Genomic DNA, 10,752 nt, shown 5'->3' on the forward strand with positions numbered 1-10,752 from the left:
CATTTAAAATAACAAAATATTTAAAATTTAGAAACAAGAAAACAAAGCTATCACTGTTTCCACTCAACATTCAACATTTGATGGAAGGTCATAACCAGTGCTGTTATAGAAGACAAAGAAATAAAAGCTAAAATGATTGAAGTGAAAGAAATAAAATTCTCATTCAATGATATGATTTTATACATAAAACCTCAAAAGAGTCTACAAATTGTTAAGAATTAATGACAGCATTTATAAAAGTGGTTGAATATAAGAGAAAATATTTTTAGTGACTTTCCATATCTTCATGCTAATTTAGAAAGCTTAATTAAAAAAAAAAACCATACCACACCATTTGCAATAATAAGAAATGGAAAAAATCAATTGAAAGATGTACAAGACCTAAATAAATGGAAAAACATTTGATATTCATGGATAGGAAGAGACAAGATTATAAAATTAACAATTCTAAGTTAAACCATAACTTCAAGGCAATCTCAATCAAAACCCTAACAGAATTATTTAAGGAACTTGGCAAGCTTTTTCTAAAATCTATACAAAATAACAAAAGTCTGCATATAGCCAAGGCACTCTTGAAGAAGAATGTGGGTAAATTACCCTACCAGATATCAAGACATCATTAAGTTATAGTACTTAAGATACATGGAACAGCACAGGTAAGGGATAAACGATTAATGCAACTAAATAAAGAGCCTAGAAACAGTTTCATTACTACTTGAAAACCATGTGGCATCACAGATTGGTGGGGAGTGAAGGAAATATTCTACACATGGTGTTGGTTAATTGGTTAACTACTAGGAATTTGGACCACTATTTTATGTCATGCAGGAAAGTATTTTAAATGGATTAGTGGCTTAAATATAAATATATTCAAATATAAATAAATATTTGGAATAAAATAGAAAATATCTTTGTGTTCTTGGATAAGGGAAATATTTCTTTAGACATAAAGAAAAATCACTAATTATAAAGGAAAAGTTTTATAAAGTGGACTTCATTAAAATTTAAAAGTTCTGTTCATTTAATAAAAATGGCAAAGAAAGTGAAAATACAAGCTACTAAGTTGGGAGGAGCTTTTGCAGCATATTTTTCAAAAAAATAATTTTGCCTAGGATATACAAAAATTCTTTAAACTGAATAAGAAATAGCTTGGTAGATTTATGGAAAGACTGTGAGATAGATAGTTGATAAGCAATCCATATGCTCACTGGCAGGAAATTAATAAATTAATTATGATCTATTCCATGGTTAAATATTATACAACAGTGAAGATGAAGAAACTATAGCTACACACATTAACATAGATAAATCTTAGAAATACACTGTTGAGTGAAAAAGACAAGTAACAGAAGAGAACCATGTTTGATCCATTTTATGAATCTCAAAACAAGCAAAATTTTTAAAAAACTTATTCTTAATGGACTCATGTGATAAAATAATTTGAAAAAACAAGAGAATAATGGAAACAAAACTCAGAATTATGATGGCTTTTGGGTAGGGGAAAAGGATGTGATCAGAATTCTCATTCTTAGTTTGGGTGGTAGATTTCATGGATATACTTCGTAGCATGAATTTGCATTACATATATTCTTTTACTGTATTGAATATTACATAACTTTAAATATCATTTTTTAAAGCTGAAGGGAAAATGGTTATTTCCAGGTAAGTATCAGAAGTGATGAATGGAAAAAAGACAATTTTAATTTTATATCATTTTGGGCAATTTGTATGTTTTTTATCATTATAAATTCTATTTTTATTATAATAGTAGAACTAGGAAGGAGGAGGAAGAGGGGGTGGAAAAAGGGGAAGAAAGGAGAAGGAAAAGACTCTTTAAAAGACCTTGTGAGATTACATTAACTGAACAGCAAGCATGAAAAAAGAGGTGATAGGAGTGAGCAGAAAGTAGGGGGCATAGAAGGACTAGATTAGTCTCTCTGGGTCTCAGCTTCTACCTTTATAAAATACAGAGGTTCAACAAGTACCTATGCAATTATCAGCACCTAGTTGCAAAACTTCAAGATAAATGCTCCAAAATAATACTTCAAAAGCCCATTATGTACTTGTGGTCAGTCCAATGTCTCAGAAGTATCAGTCCCAATTTACTTGAGATGGAAACGGTGATCTTCCATTCCAGTTTGGTTTTCCAGCAGGATCAAGGGTCAATTTTCATTCTAATAATGTGACTGTCACTTCCAAAGACAGAAACTTGAGAGGTTTGCATTGGTAGTGGATCCTTGTTGGCATTCACTTTCCATCCCCACTCTCCATTAGAGAACATGCTGGTCTCTGGGTGCACAGACCCCATTGCCGGAAAGGCAGAGGGTATTGTCTGTGTTCTGTACACACTCTGACTGCCAGAAGCACTCAACTATGGCAGTTTCCACAATAGCCAACCAGTTCTGGGAAGAGCCATGCTTCCAGCCTTCATTATTTGAATGTGGCTATAGGAAATTTAAATTTTGAAAGGTTTATGTTTTCCCTCAAAGAGCTATTTGAGCCTAGAATGTCCCTTCTATCACCACAGACAAAAGAGGAGCAAGTTGAGGGCATTGTTTAAAGTTTCTGTGCCTTTGCTACAAAGAATTTATGTACTGAAGGGCCCTTCTCTGTCAGTTAATTTGACTTTAAAGGAAAGAGAATATTAAAGGACTACTCCTTTATAACACTTTCAAGATTTTTATTTTCATGGAGAAATGAGCATCATTTGTCTTTCTAGTCATTTGTTTGGGCTTTCAAACCCAGTGGGAAACTGGGGTGAGAGGCAGGAGGAGCTAGAACAACACATGGTTTTGAAAATCAATGCACAGCAACTATGCATAAAACTTCCAATGTCTCTACTCCTCACATTTTCATACAGTCAGTTGGAATGGGCAAAGAAAAGTCAGGCTTAATTTTAATTACTTCATCCATTTATTTATTGAGCATTGATTTTATTAAGCATTGCCCATGGTGCCAAGGTTATAATAATTTTTAAGTCTTGGCTCCTGTCCTTAGAGCCCTGACAATCTACTGAAGGAAAAGGGCAAGTAAAAAGAAAATTACAATATAATGTGCTAAATTCAAATACATACTTCAGCTTTCTCCAGAGAGTCATGGAGAAGTTTTGAATAAATGGAAAGACATACCCTCTTCTTGTACAGAAAGATTTATTCTCCCTAAATATATCTATAAACTAATTGCAATTCCAGTTAAAAGGCCAGGTGAGTTTTTAAAAAAACGTAATTATTTCCAAATAACATATAGAAAAATAAGTGCTTATGAATACCCAGGAAAATTCTTAAAAGAAGAGTAAGGAAGAAAGACCAGCCTTACCAGATATTAAAATATATAATCAGGCTCAGTAATCAGCATAATAGGCAATGGACCTGAATAGAACCTAGAAATAGACACAAATGTGGAACATTAGTATATGATAAAAGTGGCATTTCAAAACAGCCAGGAAAAGATGATCAATTTTATATCATTCAACAGATTTGGCATACATGCAATTATAGTACATGTTTTGTATTAGGCCTTTTACTGGCCAAGGCTTTAAATGATCTTACTAAACTGGTAGATGCTTCTGGATTAGCAGCTCTCGTGAACTCTCAACAACTGGAACAACAAATGGTATCAAGTTGGCAAAGACTTTAGTTTATGTCATATTAAATTAGTCTTCCTGTACAGATTGGATTTCCAAATTAAAGTGATTATTACTTTTCTTCTTAATCAGCTTATAGTTTGTAAATGAACATAAATGCCTCTAGTAATAAAGTATATTAATTTTGTATAGATACTGCATGAAATAAAAAGCTAAATTTGGGTCTTTTCAGTTGGTTTCAAAGAGTGTTGAGCCCTGGAAAAGAAACTTATTATCCAAATATATATACATAGAAAAAGTATTTCCAGTACCAGTCTATGCCAGGAACTGTGCTACGTACTGGAGATATAGCAATGAAAGTCCTAACTTGCTCCTATTCTAGTAGGAGTGAAAGTCAAGAGCATAAAAGATTATATAATATTCTGTGAAAGTGCTGATTAGAGAGCAGGGAGATTCAGTTTGACTGTGGTGGGACAAACTGGTAGTGAATGGGAAGAAATGTTAGCAAACTACTTCCCAAGATGATGATGCCTAACTGTCATAATTTTAGGTCCTCTGTTTATCTAGACACACATGGAATAAAGTCCCAGAATCAGACAGACATAGGTGATTTTTACGGAAGCTGTATCTATCTGCAGGGCGGCCCAACAATGGGTACAGGTGGCAGTCAATGGGGTATGCAAAGATTCTAGTGATGGTTCCTGTTTCAATTCCCTAGGCACTGTTTTTTGAAGATTTTTGTAGCTCAGAGATAAAGACTATATAGCACATTAAAAACAGGAAAAACCTTAGAATCAGCAGGGCTTGCATTTGGTGTCTGGTTCTGCCAACTGACCTGGAATAAAGCTGAAAATCCATTGCAGAAGCTGTAGTTTTGAGAGCTAAGTTTTGCTCATAAAAGACATTGTTTGTTTTTATTAGCTTTTGAATAAGGAACATGTTTTTAAGGACCAAAAAGGCTAAGGGTCTGAATAACTCAGAAAAACAAACTTTGTACCAAAAATACTAGAGCTAGAAAAAAATGCTTAATAGTCCAAGAATCTGTTTTTCCCCCAAAGGAGGTAGAGTTTGGGCAGTTGGGGTGGAAAAAGGAAAATTGCAATGGAGAGAAAAGCAGGATAGTTAAGTTCTCTGAGATGTGATACTTTGTGAAGCCCTGATTGGAGAGATAAACATTTTAAATAGGGAAGCGGACTTGGCCCAATGGATAGGGCATCCGCCTACCGCATGGTAGGTCTGCGGTTCAAACCCTGGGCCTCCTTGACCCGTGTGGAGCTGGCCCACACGCAGTGCTGATGCTCTCAAGGAGTGCCCTGCCACGCAGGGGTGTCCCCGCGTAGGGGAGCCCCACGCGCAAGGAATGCGCCCCCTAAGGAGAGCTGCCCAGAGTGAAGGAAGGTGCAGCCTGCCCAGGAATGGTGCAGCACACACGGAAGCTGACACAGCAAGATGACACAACAAAAAGAGACACAGATTCCCAGTGTCGCTGATGGGGATGAGGCAGTCACGACGGAGTACGCAGCGAATGGACGCAGAGGGTGAACAACTGGGGAGGGAGGGGGAAGGGGAGAGAAATAAATAAATAAATCTTTAAAAAAAAAACACAACATCTTAAATAGGGTTGGGATTCTAAGAATCTAAGAACAATGAGGACATGAACCTCTGTTTCCAGGTACAAGCTGGGATAGTGTGGAAGCCATTAGACAGAAGTGGCAGCCAGCCCAGCCCAGCAGTGAAGATCTCCCATAGCCCCCACTGGTGTTCTGTGCCCAGGGAGGGTCTGTCACAGAGCTGAAAGAGGGTTGCAGAGTGCAAGGGACTTGCATCTATGCTGAGGAGATACTATCGGCAAATGCAGTGTGAACTTCAGGAGCCAGAAATCACAGTGGCCCCTTGCCCTTCAGCAGTAGATGCAAAGGACACTGACGAAGAAGACTGAAAAAGAAGTGGACATCAGTGATGGATGGAGAATGAACATTGGGCAGTTGCGTCTTCCCTAACACTGATGCCTGTCAGTCCCTGGGACTTAGATGCCACCCAAGGGAGGAGAGAGGAGCAGAACCTTAGATTTATATCCTGACTGAGGTGAATTTATGTGGAAGTAACCAGTGACACTTTTTTTTCTGCTAGAGGGTGAAATGTGGGTTTGTGACAGAAATTGGCTTGCTACAGCTACAGTTTTGTGTACTTGCTAGCAGGCCTGTCCCTAACATCTGTGCATTTGGGAGAGTTTGTGATCAGGATTCAGAAATTGTGAGAGTGTGCAATCTGGTATTTGCTCCCATTGGATATTTTGTAAAAAGCTTTGAGAAGAGCCTGGAATTAGTAGATGCTCCTTAAGCAGGAGTTATTGTCGCCTTTCTGAATCTTAGATCAATGGTTATCGATATTACAGAAGAAGACATCAGCAAGTCAGGATTAGACCTGAATAGAATAAGGGAAATGGGATATTTGACAAGTACTTCTCACTGCTTGAGTTTGACACATACACATTGGTGAGACAATTGATTAAAGAAGGCCTGTTGGCCGAAAACACAAAACGATGGCTTCTTGTGTACTTAATCTGTGAGTCACAGAAAATGTATAAACAAAACTACAATGCTATAAAATAACATTAATTTTTTTAAAAGATTTATTTTATTTATTTCTCTCCCCTTCTCCCTATTGTCTGCTCTCTGTCCATGTGCTGTGTGTTCTTCTGTGTCCGCTTGCATTATCTGGTGGCACTGGGAAACTGCGTCTCTTTTTGTTGCGTCATCTTGCTGCATCAGTTCTCTGTGTGTGCAGTACCACTCCTGGACAGGCTACACTTTTTTTCCCTGCAGGGCACACACCTTGCACGTGGGGCACCCCTACGTGGGGGCGCCCCTGTGTGGCATGGCACTCCTTGCGCATGGCAGCACTGCATGTGGGCCAGCTTACCACATGGGTCAGGAGGCCCTGGGGATCGAACCCTGGACCCTCCATGTGGTAGATGGACACACTATCAGTTGAGCCATGTCCGTTTCCCTAACATATGAAACTTAATCTTAAAATCTGAGGAACTAATTAGATCAAGAAAACTTCAAATGACCTTTTTGTATTCTTGAATGTCCACTGCTAAGTTGATGCCTTGTCCTGATGCAGGATACTGTGGTGAATTTACGCACACATTTAACTTTTACTTCCCATGATGAGAAGATTTTCAAATCTTTGTTTTAGAGACAATGGTTTGGGGAGTAAGGAATGGGTTGGGGGTATACATGTTTCCAAGTTAATGGACCACGTATCTCCAAACTTCGTAGGAAAGATGGAATCGTCTAGGAAAATGAGCAACTAACTAATTAACATTTACCTGATCAACAAAGGATTTTTAAAAAAAGTTTAATCAAATGCAAAGCAAAATATCAGAAGAACAAGGACATGCATGAAAAAGTCAAACTTCATTGTCAGTTAAAAAATAAAGTCTTATAAGCTGGACTTGAACAAAGGATTAACTCCTTTCATGTCTCTAAAAAATAAGGGTTTTGTTTCAGTAATATTAATATTACATCTGAATCAGGCAATATTAACAGGTTTGTGCAAAACCTCTTGACCTTGATATTCATAACAAAAGTAATTGAAAGTATTCTTGTTCTTTTTTGAAGGTTAAAAAGTTACTTATCAAAATGCTGTTATTTTAAATTTCTAAAATGTTTCAGATTCATTGCTCTTCACTCCACCTACTGTGTATTATGTTAAATGCTTCCTTTTTAATCCCCAACCATACAGAATCTTCAAATTGAGTGTGTTGTAGCGTTACCTCTGCATTCTGTGGAATACATGATTGCAAACTTTTCCTGTAGCACTGATGGAAAACATGAGTTGCATAGCTAAAGAAGATGGAGTTGTGATGAGTGAGTATGGAAGAGAAGTTATAAAAGAAAAAGTAAATATATATATCAGATCTCAAAGTGAGCCTTGCTTCAATACCCACCTCCATGGCTATCTATAATTCCATGGTCAACACTAAACCAGACATTCTTATTTCCCCATACACCTGCCTTTTGGAGAAAATAGCTAAGTCCAGAACGCCTGTTTTCCCATTGGGGCCATTTGTACCCAAACAGCACCTCCCCTGCACTGTTCACTCACCCAACCTCACCCTTTGCTAAGGTACATCCAATTATCTGCAGAAACTTGATGGGATTTCATCATGTTGCACCTTTTATGCAATAAGTCAAATAATTACTTATATATGAAGAAAAGAGAAAGTTAATAAATCATTAGCTAGCTTGACCCATAATAAAGAGAAAAGACACAAATAACCAAGACTGGGAATAAGAATGGAAGAATTATTTCTAGATATGGGGAAAATTAAAAGAGAATTATGACACAGAATTGAGTGGGAGAGAGTGTAAACTACAATGTAAAGTATAATCCATGCTTAGTGGCAATGCTCCAAAATGTGTTCATCAATTGCAATGAATGTACCACACTAATGAAAGAAGTTGTTAATGTGGGTAAAAGTGGGAGGTGTGAGGAGTGGGGCATATGGAAATCCCTTTTATTTTTTAATGTAAAACTTTATGTAATCTAAGTGTCTTTTAAAAATAAATAAAAAATATATTTTAAAAAAAAAGAGAATTATGAGCAAATACTTTAATAAATGGATGCTAAAATTTTTTTAAGTTTGGATTCCATGGATTAACTTCAAGAAAATATAAATGAACAAAAATGAGACCAAAAAATCAATAAACCAATAACCCTGAAAGAAATAGAGAAAATCATCAGTTAAGCTTCCCTTTCTACACCCTCCCAATGTGTCAGGTATAGTTTGTTTCAGAGGTGAGTAATTTCAAAACTTCATGGAGGGAAATGGATGTGGCTCAAGTGATAAGACCTCTGCCTACCATATGGAAAGACCTGAGTTCAATCCCTATGGCCTCCTGGTGAAAAAAGAAGAGAAAGTGTGTCTGCGCAGCAAGCCAGTGCACACATGGCATGGTGAGCCGAGTGCCCATGTGGTGAGCTGAGTGCCCATGTGGGTGCCTGCACAGCAAGCCAAGTGCCTACATAGTGAGCTGAACGTGCGCATGGTGAGCTGAGTGCCCATTTGAGTGCCCGTGTGGTGAGCCAGTGCCCACACAAGTGAGTCACACAGCAAGATGATGATGCAACAAAAGAGATGAAGGGGTGAATCAAGGTGAAGCACAGCAGAAACCAGGAACTGAGGTGGCACAACTGACAGGGAACCTCTCTCCACATCAGAGGAATCCAGGATTGAATCCTGGTGAATCCTAGAGGAGAAAGACAAAACGAGAAATAGATACAGAAGATGACACAGCGAATGGACACAGACACCAAATCAGCAGGGCAGGGGAGGGAGAATAGGAGGGGAATTAAAAAAAAAACCTTCATGGAGCAGGCAAGGCCTTTGTTACTTAAACTTTTCAGAGTGTGGAGTAAGGTAGTTTCTTCATTCTTTCCGTGATGTAAATATTGACAAATTGGTTTAAAAGGGGAAAAGTAAAGAGTAATCCCTCTTATTGGTACAAAAAATGAAAAATAAAATACCAATTAAACAGAATTCAATAGTATTTTAAAAGAATAATACATGACTGAATGGGTTTTATTTTTTAAATGTAAGGAATGAGTTTATTTTTTTAAATGTAAGGAATGGTCAATATTAGAAAAATATTAATACAATTTCCATTATAAAATCAAAGGAAAAATGTGAACTGAATAGATGCTAAAAGGCATTGACAAAATGTGCCAACCACTTCTGATTTTTAAAAAATATCACTAAAACAAGAAGAGAAATATGCACCTAATATAATAAAAGCTTATCTTAAACTGATAGCACTACTATGCTTACTGGGGAAATTTCCTACTAACACAGAGAAAAAAAACAAGATGCCTGCTATTTCCTCTATTATTGACATTGTTCTGGAAGTTCAAGTCAATGAAATAAGATAAGAGAATGAAATAAGAACAGTATATATACATATATATATGGTAACTGCCTAATCATTTGAAAAAAATTAAACTGTACCTTACCTTAGTCTTTATATCAAAATAAATTCTATATGTATCAAATATTTAAATGTTAAAAATTAAATCCATGAAATAACTTTAGAAATAGTGGGAAAAGAAAAAATATTAAAAATAGTGGGAAATATTTTAATAATATTGATTGAAGAAAGTATTCCTAAATATGACACAAAAGAAACAAAGCATGAAGAAAAGAATCAATGGATTTAACTACATTTAAGTATAAAGCTTTTGTGGAGAAAAGAAAGCACTATAAGCAAGTCTGAAGGAGAGGTAACCAATTAGTTGTAAAAAATGTGAAACAATATATGATAATAAAAGGGGTTAATATCCCTAAATATTAATTAAAAACAATCCTTACATGTATGCTTATATAGCATATATGAGACTTATATCACATATATAAGACTTATATAGCATTTATAATATATATATTATATAACATATATAATTTATTTATATATTTTATATAAATAAAAATATATTAGAGAGAAGGAAAAATACCAGCTATATATGGTAGGGAAAGCATGGAGAGATTGAGGGGTAATGAGATTTTTTGTTTCTTTGGGTTTTTTTTTGTTTATTATAATTATTATTATTGGATTAATGAAAGTGCTCTAAGATTGATTGAAGTGATGAATGCACAAATATGTGATTACACTGTATACCACTGATTGTACACTTTGGATAGATTTATGCTTCATTAATATGTATGAATAAAATTGATTTGTTAGAAAAAACAATGAATATTCCAATAAGCAAAGGGCATGTAGCAATAAGAGAGAAAGAGAGAGGAGAAAGAGAGAGAAAGGGGGAAGGGATTTCCATGATGTGAGCAAAATGAAAGATGTTCTATTTCTCTATTGCAAATGAAACTAAGATATTTGCTTATGAGACTGAGAAAGATTAAAGATATTGATGATCACTGTGTTGGTAACAGAGTGGCAGAACAGGAATTTATACAATTTTGGCGGGAATGTAAATTGGTAAAACAATTCTGAATATTAGTCTGGCAAAAATTATCAATTTTTAAAATACACCCTCACACACACCAACAAGGAAGGAAACTGCTACAATTGGAAACTCTTTTGCAGTATCTACCAAAGCTGTTCATACACATAACCAATGACCTGGCAATTCCTCTCCTACATTTATAG

This window comes from Dasypus novemcinctus, chromosome 15 (genome assembly GCF_030445035.2).
Source record: "Dasypus novemcinctus isolate mDasNov1 chromosome 15, mDasNov1.1.hap2, whole genome shotgun sequence".
NCBI lineage: Eukaryota > Metazoa > Chordata > Mammalia > Cingulata > Dasypodidae > Dasypus > Dasypus novemcinctus.